The sequence below is a fragment of the Oryzias melastigma genome, linkage group LG16 (genome assembly GCF_002922805.2).
Source record: "Oryzias melastigma strain HK-1 linkage group LG16, ASM292280v2, whole genome shotgun sequence".
In the NCBI taxonomy this organism is placed as follows: domain Eukaryota; kingdom Metazoa; phylum Chordata; class Actinopteri; order Beloniformes; family Adrianichthyidae; genus Oryzias; species Oryzias melastigma.
The window spans coordinates 15,888,944-15,898,958 of NC_050527.1; the positions used below are offsets into that span (position 1 = coordinate 15,888,944).

Below are 10,015 nucleotides of genomic sequence, written 5' to 3' on the forward strand. Positions count from 1 at the left end.
ACTTCAAGGCGAAATGAAGGTGACTGCTGACCTCTGCATTTGCTAATACTGTGTACATTATAAATATATTAAACTAACTATTATTATGATGTTTGTTTTGCTTTAATCAACATTTAAGATAAAGATGTACTACATATGTCTGAAAATCTTCTGTTCAATAAGACTTCAGATAGAAATCTTCTTGAAATACTCCTTATTTGTTTGACTGTGTTTGAATTTGTGGCAACAGACTTGTTTCCATTTGCTGGTATGTTTTGTATTTACAAATGTCAGAGTATTTTCTTCTGTCCATAGGGAGAAACTCCTTGATCTGCAGCCATCCACCTTTTTATATCCAGACATGTTGAGGGCTGCTGAGGGGTGGACTGTAATTGGACTACCGGCTGATTTTATCCTGGGCAGGTCGCCAGATCACAGGGCTGCATACAGACCAAGCTGAGACTAGGGAACACGTACTATTGCTGAGCCTTGTTTATAAACTAGATTTGATTACATCATTTTTAATATTTGGCCATTGCTGCATTCCATTCTGTTTTTTTCCTTTTATTTTGTGATTTTTTTCTCCATTAAGAAGTTTAAAGAGATTGTCCTTTCAAGATTTGGTTTGAGGCCTTACAAATATACATTCTAAAAGTAAGCTCTGACCTTTCAAGAGTACCATGAGCAAGTGGAATTGCAGATCTTGTGACTGTCTTTCCTCACCTTTAGCTCCAGCAGTCGCAGTCGACGGCTGTATCCTCGGAATTGTCTTCCAGGTGAGCCAGGCGTATGATTCTAAAATAAAAATCAGTAATTTCCCAGCGTTGTGGCCCTTTTATCCGGATCGTTCTCCCATCCGTTGACTGTGTCCTGTAATCTAGAACACTACTGTGCATCCGCTCAATTTTAAGCTCTGCAATTGTCAGTGTTTTTTTTTACTTTCCCAAATTCTCCCAGTCACACTCTTTCCTCTTCTTTCCAGTACGTTGTCTGCGTTAAGGCTCCACTTATTAACCCATGAGCTGTCAGTTTTAGATGGTAAGGCCCAGAGGTCTTCCAGGGCTCATGACCCCAGGACTGAATGGCGCAGCATCATTCCAGACAGGCTCTAAATGTGTTGAGCATGGCAATAGTCACCACTCTGCCGCACAAACTCCATCAACCAGCGGTTCTGCAACACAAATAAACACATTATTACTGATAGTATTTTAAACAAGGGCAAAAACAGCAGAAAAAAACACAAACATAGTGACCTCGCAAGTCTGAAAACTAAACTTTTACATTTTTGCCTGGAAAATATTCTATTTATTTATTTGACAAGTGAATAAATGTATAATTTGTACACAAAATGATAAAATTACTATATGTGTAAAATCCTTAGACATTATTAATTTGTTTTGTCCAAGAGCTTAACTTATTTTATCCAACATTTCTCATTTTGGTTGTATAAATACAAGAAAAAAGGTGATCCACTTTAAAAAGAAAAGTTCTGGAAACAACAAATATAAAATCGCTAAAAGCTTTTTATGTGAATTCAAAATAAATTAAACAATACAACACAAAAATGTGTTGGTTTTTTTTTGGTAGATGTTTTAGACCTGTTGTCATGCCACTTTTTATTTATCAAGACAAATAATTTCAGCCCTATAAACACAAATATTACACTTTTGACCCTAAATGTATTCAGGCTCAGTTTAGTAACACACGACTGAGACTTTGAGATTAGGATACCAAGGGTTTATAAAGGATCCCAGTCAACGATTTCACCTTCCACTCACTAATGTGTTCAAATACTCAGAAAAAGAAGCAGTAAAAGCCAGGAGATAATCTATGGTCACCCCTGACACGCAGACTCACTCCCTCTGCCTCTCAAGAGGACTGTGGTCTGAACCGGTTGTTGACAATCTATAATTAGCAGAATGTGCTGCCAGTAATCAAGACAGAAGTAACAAGTTTGAGCATTTCCTACTTCTTTTAAAAAAAAAACAGAACAAAATAACTTTAAAGCAACACATTTCCCAAAGCCATGACAATCAAACAAACATCTAATTCGGTTTTTCTGTCAAATGATGCTTATAGAAGAAACTTGAACTAGACAAAGTTTGCACACAAAGTACAAATGTTCAGATTTGACTCCAAACTTTAAATTTTTAGAAAAATAGGTTGGCCACATACAGGCTTGGTCAGCACACGACGATATAAAAGCATTGATCTAAGTGGATGTTTTCAAATGGTCTTAAAAAATCAATCATATTTTCAAACTAAAGGGTGAATGACCACAAACTATACTATTAAAAGTCTCTAATTGGACACACCAGCCAAAACCTGTACCAACTTAAAGCTCAAAGGAGGCGTTTAATAATAGAATCTGATTAAATTTCTCTCTTACCTCTCGGCTGCTGAACAGGGAAATCCACAAACACCGACCAGCAGTTACACCAAAGTCCTGCAGAAGCAGAAGCAGCAGCCCCACAAGAGTGTAAGTGCTGACATGCAACCAGCTGACTGCCTGTTATAGTAAACCACCATAGACACTAAATCCCTACCGGTATTTATAGCTCTATCTATACTAGCGGCTGATTCTGTGACACATCAGTTTTTTGTGGGAACAACTGTCTCCAGTACAGTCCTGTCTTCCTGCCTGCTCCAGACCAGTCCAGTGATTGGTTGTTGCAGTTCCACATATGTTTACTAAAGTTCTTTATCCTTTTAAAACAATTGCAGAACCTGATAGACACTAAAAAGGGGGGAACAGCTACTAAACAAACAAAAGCGCTTCTCCTTACCACTTAGCTCTTTGGTGTCCTCTCCAAACTCACAATCAAGTTCAGCTCTGCCACAACTAAATCTGATTTTAGCGTTCTCCTCTGCAAAAATAGCAGTGTAAGAACAGAAAGTGGAGTCTTTCGGCGGCAACTATTCACCTCTCCCAGTCGCCCTTTAGGCCTGTGTGGTGGTCACTAGTGTCTGAATCGGGTCCTCTGTGCTGCAGCAGAGCAGTGTGCCGAGCTGAGGATCGACTGAGCTGGTTTAATCAGGCTGAGCAGCCATCTGACCCTGACAGTCCTGTCACCATCAGAACACTCCAGAGTTAATGCTCTTAGAAAGAGAGGCGGGTAGCCGCCCGCGCCGCTCCCTCCTCCGCTCATATCTTTTCCAGTCATCCTTTTCTTTTCTGCCTTTAAGAAGCAGATGTTTTTACTTCTCGCTCCCAAATAAACTAATTATACCACGGTGTGAGCCTTAGTGGAGCACATCTGCCTCATAAAACCAAAATGACAGATCCTTTTGCATCCCACAGTTGTCAAATATCACTCAGAATATGGTGACTTTGACTGGACTTTCTCTTGTTTGTTTCACCTCGCTCTGGTCCTTCCCCTTCCTAAATCTAAAAATAGATGCTTCTTTGAGTTGCCAGACAGATTGGACGAGTGAAAACATTGAGCCTCGGTTAATGGAATTAACTTTCTCTCCAAGACACAATAGTCCAAAGCTTGTCTGTTTGTTTACTACAGTCCGAAGTTGCAGAAATGTGCCTCAGTTAACGTGTTTTTTCAGTAAAGTCTACGGAGAATCACACAGTGTTCACTGCAAGCACAGGTATTTTAAAAGCAGAACAAGCTGGGGCCTCAGGTCACTATCAATCATTTTGAGTGGAGGTTAGCATGACCGATGACCCTCTCAAGGCTTGAAAACCATCTCTTACTGACTAAAATTAGCTGAAGCTGTACTGAAGGTCTTTCCAGTTTGTCATATTAATGTCTAAGTGAAGAATATTACACACGCACATTATGGAGGAAGTATCTGTGTGCTGGGTGAGACGGTGCCCTCTTGGCCCACTTTTCAGTCAGCTTTTGTAGCTCTGATAACATGTTTATATAGTATAATCCCAAACTGAGTTTAGCGGAACACAACATCAAAGCTTAAAGAACAGCACCAGAACAAAGATTAAAAATGTAAGCGTCCGTGTATTTAATTGTGTGAATGCTTTGGAACATTCATGCTCCCTTACTGTAAAAACTCAATCACACTTTCAGCATTTTGAGCTGAAAACGTTCAATTCATTTACATTAATGCTTGTATTTTTGGTATTCATAAACTTTATAGTTTTTGAAATATTGAGCAAAACATGCCTCATAGAAAATGAATGAGAAATTGCTCAAATCCTTCAAAAACCTTGAGTACTTATTGTGAACGTCCACATACTTTCAGCTGGAGACACCATTCAAACTTTAAAATGTTCAGCAATTATTGGGTTTTTAGGGTAATTTGGAAATCTAGCCTTTAATTTAACATTCTAGCTGTTTTTGGCAAATTTAGACTTTTTGTCCCCAGTTTTTTGGGCTAATTTGGAGTTTAGCTAATATTTTAGCATTATGCTAGCTGTTTTGTCAAAATTAGACCTATTTTAAGTTCTTCGGGGTAATTTATAATTTGCCTAATAATTTAGGATTATGCTATCTGTTTTGGTAAAATTAGACTTTTAAATCCTCCAGTTTTTTAAGCTAATTAGGCATGTAGCTAATATTTTTACAAACTATCAGGTTCAGTGTTTTTAGGTAATAGCTTGAGCATTTCAGCTATTAACTCTTGCATCTTCAGCAGTCACATTCAGCTTACAGCATTCACACTTGCATTACGGCAGGCAATGATATATATATATAGTTTTTTTAATTTATTATTTAGAAAATTTCTATCCAACCATTTTTTAAAACTTTTTTCCCACCCGGACAGTTTTCCATTCCATTGTAAGGACACAAAGAGACAAATGACACACTGAGAGTCACCAATTCACAGCTAAAGGATGTTTTCGGACTGCGGGAGGAAGCAGGAGAAAACCTAAGCATAAAATCAAGAATTTGAACCAGCTGTGATGGGGGAGTGTTAACCACTACACGTTTGTGCAGCCTTTATTGGAAGAATGTTATCAGTCGTAGCTCCTTCCTTCCACTCCGTTCTGTGCTTCATTCTGTTCCATGCATTGTTCACACCTGATATGATTAGCCAATCACAGCAGCTGCTTCTCCAACACGTAATTAGCCCAGCTCCTTGCATTCATGGATGTGGTTTCAGCTCTTTCTTTTTGTGCTCTCTTTTGGGGTTTGGTATGTTTAACTTCAGTTTCTTTGGTTTTCACTTTTTTACTGTTTTTTTTTTCTTACTTCTGAAACTTTTGTGTTCAGTCTTTTGTCTTTGAATCAAATTTGAAGCCACTGAAACCACTTTTCAGGACGGCTTGTTTGTCTTCATATTTATGGTGTTTTAAGAGCCTAAAGTACAGGATTAGCTTCTTTATCAGCTGCACCTTCTGCAGCTAATTAAGAAAAGGAGCTTTTTCATTTAGGATGCGAATATGCCAGCTGAGATGGCAAGAAAAAAGTTGCTACAAATTTTAATAAGAAGGGTTCTTTTATTCTTATATATAAGAATAATAAACAGTTAGCTCTATGAAATAAATTAAAAAAGATTAAGCTTAAATGAAAAATAATGTTTTCAGATTATGTCTTAGAGTTTGAAAAAAAATATTTTTTGGAGAAATCTGCTGCCAATATAATAGCACAGTTCATGGAACAGCTTAGTGCTCTTATAATAATCAATTTACACTTAATTAAATTTGAATAGACATTTTTTTTCTCTACAAAATGCCTTTAAGCTGCATTATTTTTAACATTTTGTGATTACTTCAGTAGCTACTTTTATAGTAGTTCCGCAGTGAACAAAGAATACCAATAGGTTCTGGGAAAATTAATTATCATGAATAAGAAAAACTTGTCTTTCTACTAAAAGCAAGTTGAAGAAAATAAACATAAAAGGGAAAGTTCTACAAGATCAGAGAAGTGATGCAAAATTCTCAAGAAAAGCTAAAAAAAAAACACATTCAGTGAAAAATAACACTTCACTCAAAATTATTGTAAGGTCAAAACTGTATGGGGTTCCATTTGTACCAAAAATATGCTAATGTATTTTTGGTCCACTCTTCATATATTGTCAATCCATGAGCTCCACAGATACAAACATATCAACTGGATTTCCACTCTGGATTTTGCAGTGTTTTTCAGATTAGTTTTATTTTTTCTAACTTTAATTTCCACTGTTTTCATTTCTTATCTTGCAATTATTTTTTTAACTTGAGTTATGCTTTATTTTGTTGACTTAAACCTTCTTTTAACTCAGCAGTAACATTTATATATTTAAACCAAGCTCCAAACACATCAATGACCACAGGCCCCTCACACTTTCTTTTGTGGTGTCAAAACATTTTAGTTTCTAACATGTTTCACCAAGATGAAGGAAATATTTATTAGGGCACTTCTGTTGTTGACTTTATCTATCTGTGACTACTTTTCCAAGACATCAACTTTTGCGTTTACTTTTGCTGCAACTGAACTTCCGTAAACCCAGAATATCGTAAAGTCTTGTCTCCTAATTCCTTTCTAAACATAGAAAAGTCAGATCAAAGCAGTTCTGAGCTGGAGCCCATGATCACAACACTTAGCTAGAGGAAACAAAGTAAAACTGTTTTGTTTTTAAATCTTATACTGTATTCCCCTCCTCTGTGTGACCTTTATTGTGCATTTCTAGCTCTCATCTATTTTAAATTTTGCTGACTGTAACAGGGTAGTTGCAATACTTTCAGGAAATGTGAGCAGTTTATCAGTTGTCATCAGGCTGTCTTTCTGCTTTTTGAGTTAAACTGTTTTTTTGTCTCAGTTTCAGTAAACAAAGCAACAGATTGACCTGCAAAAGGTTTAAGACTAAATCCAAGCTGTGAGGAAATATTCAGCCATTGTTGTTTGGTAAAACACACAAAAGGCTTTCAGATTAATTCAAGCACTGTTGATTCTTTGAAATGGTCTTCATGCTCTTTGGTCAATGTTGCTGCATTGATCCTTTCTGGTAAGCTATTCTTGGTATTGGGTGCTGAGTAGTTCTATTTAAACCAGTATATCTCTAATCTGGCTCAGGAGCTTCTGGTCCCGCGGAGGATCATGAAAACAAACAAAACATTGCATCAGTAACTGCAACAAAATGTAGAGGATGACAAGCCCACACTGAGCTAGTCAATTAAAAGAATACAGATTGTAATACACTGATAATATTGACAAAATACCTTGCACTCTAGTAAGAGTAGGTTCACTTTAAACTACTTAGGACTATTTACTTAGGAGTAAACGAATTAAATTACTCAGGTTATATATTTTTAGATAATGTGTAATATAATCATATTTAATATTTAAATTGTTATAACAAAAACAACCTTTTATATCCACTGACCTACCTTGTTTAGGTTGTTTGGTAATAAGGTTTTCACTGATGTTTAGAACAAATTTGAGATGCCGAATATTCTAATGTTCGGATATTTTCCAAATTTAGTTGAAAATAATTAACCAATTTTTAAACAATTGCTTGTTTTAAATTCAAAGTATTGCATTTCAGCTAAGATTATTTTAAATGTTTATTCATGATGTTTGCAGATGACACTGTGATCTATAGTGAGTGAGAGCAGGCAGCAGACAGAGAAACATCTAAAGAGGTGGAGGTTTGCCCTGGAAAGTAAATGAATGAGAGTCAGCCACAGTGAAACAGAGGATCTGTGGGTAAAGGAGCGGAACAGTGAGGCGACAGGGAGCAGAACAGAACAAGGTGGAGGACTTTAAGTAGGGTCAATGGTTCAGATCAACAGAAATAGAAGGAAAGAAACAGAGAGTTGCAAGCAAGCAGGTTGGAACAGATGGAGGACAGTTTCAGGAGTGATGGGTGAGAACAGATATTGTGGATTTGAAGAGACTTTGAGAGAGAGGAAGCAGAGCTGTAGATGTTGACATTCTCTTTGGGAGCGAGGAGGATGGATAGGATCAGGAATGAATCCATCAGAGGGACAGCTTGTGCTACATATTTTATAGAAACTGCAGGAGAAGCAGATTGAGATGGTTTGGACATTTTGAGATAAACAGCAGTGTTGGTAAAAGAATGCTGAAGTTGGAGGTACCTGGAAATTCCTAGAGGAAGATGAAACGGGAGTTCATGGATGTAATGAAGGTCATGAAGATGGATGGTGGGAATGAGGAGAATGCAGAGGAGATTGTCAAATGGAGGCGATTGGTTTGCTTTGGCTACCCCCAACAGAGTTTCAATGATTTTGTAGAAAAAAATGTAATACATTTTACAAAGAAAAAAAGCTAATTGTTGCACAGCCTTTTGTAGCTGAGAAGATAATTGTCTTTTAATCTTTTGAGATTGTATCTTTTAAAATGTATTACAAAAAGTTGATCAAGTAAATGTAACATGTTACCCAGTTTTACTGCCAATAAGCTGTATTTAGTAGCTACATTTGTGCATGTGGAGATCAAAAAATGAAAGGAATATTACACAAATTAAATATGTTTGATCTTGAATTTTACTCTTGAATTTTACAACAAATGCAAACAGCCAAACATGGACTGGCTAACCATGTTGATGTGTAATACTACACAGTAATGGTTTGTATTCTAGTACCACATATATTGCTTATGTGCAGAAGCATGAATATCCTCACATATTAATTTATCAATATTATATTTTTAAAAGGTTAATGAGTTGTAAACCCATATGATCCATTTTGTTTTCCTTTGTTTCATTAATTTTGCACAAAAAACATTTTAGAAATAAAACAAACATATACATTTCTTTACACCAAATTACAGACTTTATGAATGGAAAAAAAGAAAATTCTATCTGCCCATTTTTTCTTCAAATTAAAAATAGATAACTGATGAAAAAAAATGATATGATTAAATATAAATAATACTAGAAAGTACAAATATTAAAGTGAGTTATATTATGTTCTGTGTGCTTTTCATTTTATGGCACCCTTTATTTTTTAAATAATTGTAACATTTCAAGAAAAGAACACACATATGACTTTTATGGGCATAAACATAAGAATGATATCATTTGATTTTCATTTGTAAATCAAAACCATAGACATTCAAATAGTCCCAGAGATTTATTACTTTTGGTTGTAATGTTCCTATGAAAACACAGTCGTAAAGCCACTGCACAAACAAGTGACCCAGGGGGGTAAAAAAACAAACGAGCTCGTGTGCATGAGCGTATGGAAAGCAGCAGCAGAAGAGCAGCAGCTGCTGGGTTTATATTTAGAATGTTTTGAAGATTCAGAGCAGGACAGGACTTTCACCTGCAGACGTTCAACCAACCATCTTCTGTCTGATAAAAAACTTTTTTCTCCAGTAACTTTGAATAACAAAGTATTACAATTGGTGGTGGAAAATGAAATAATTTATTCATAAATTTGTTATAAATATGCAAAACTGTCAATCCTTTTTGATCCTATACGAGGAATTCTATAAACTTATTTTCAATTTCTATCCAATAAGTTTTTTTATATTAAAAATTCACAGTGACATAAATTAATAGAGATGTCCTATGAAGTCAAATGACAACATTTGGTAGCAGCAGGCTGAATAAAAAGAGTTGGACTAAAGCTTTCTGCTGGATCATCAAATCAGTTTACTAGCTCCATCTAGTGGCATTTGAAGAGAACAAAATGCAACATGTGTTTCATCAAACACTAAAGAAAACTGATATCCGTCTGTCTTCTATAGAACATAAAATTCTACAAGATGTATCAATTGTCCTCTAAAAAATTTTGCATTAAAATATTTTTTTCTCTTGAACTTTAATATTTAGTCACCTGTTAATTGGTTTTACATTTGAGCAACTGATTGAAACTTCAAGCCGTGTTAGGCTTGAAGCTGATGATTTTCTTACATTTATGATTAACGGTCTTATTGACTCGTCATGGAAAATTGATTTACAAAAAATATTGGGTTTTTTTACGAACCTGGTTGTGAACATATCAGTAAAAAGTTGTATCTGTTCTCAAGCTGACACAAGAATTCTAACACTAAAATGTTAACTATTGGTTCTTGTTTTTGATCAATTTACCCAACATCCTTGACATCCTTTGTCCTCAACATAACGTGACCCCTGGAATATGGGCCAGTGGCTAATGGCGAAATAGGTTTGCAGGCCA

The 10,015-nt window shown here is 35.8% G+C and overlaps 1 protein-coding gene across 7 annotated transcripts in view; it reads right to left on the bottom strand.

Annotated features, from left to right (window-relative positions):
* The window catches only part of LOC112143755 (protein tyrosine phosphatase 4A3), a 7,870-nt gene extending 4,823 nt beyond the window's left edge, over positions 1 to 3,047 (bottom strand). Inside the window, exons 1-3 of one of the 7 annotated variants that reach the window (XM_024267942.2) lie at positions 2,766 to 2,895; positions 2,369 to 2,425; positions 703 to 1,150 (exon numbers count right to left, since the gene is read on the bottom strand). The gene's annotated coding sequence lies outside the window, so the exon portion shown is untranslated. Of the gene's footprint in view, positions 1 to 702; positions 1,151 to 2,368; positions 2,518 to 2,765 lie in introns of those variants that run through there. The other 6 variants (XM_024267946.2, XM_024267944.2, XM_024267943.2 and 3 more) reach the window with 6 other exon arrangements.
* Positions 3,048 to 10,015: the final 6,968 nt, after the last annotated feature.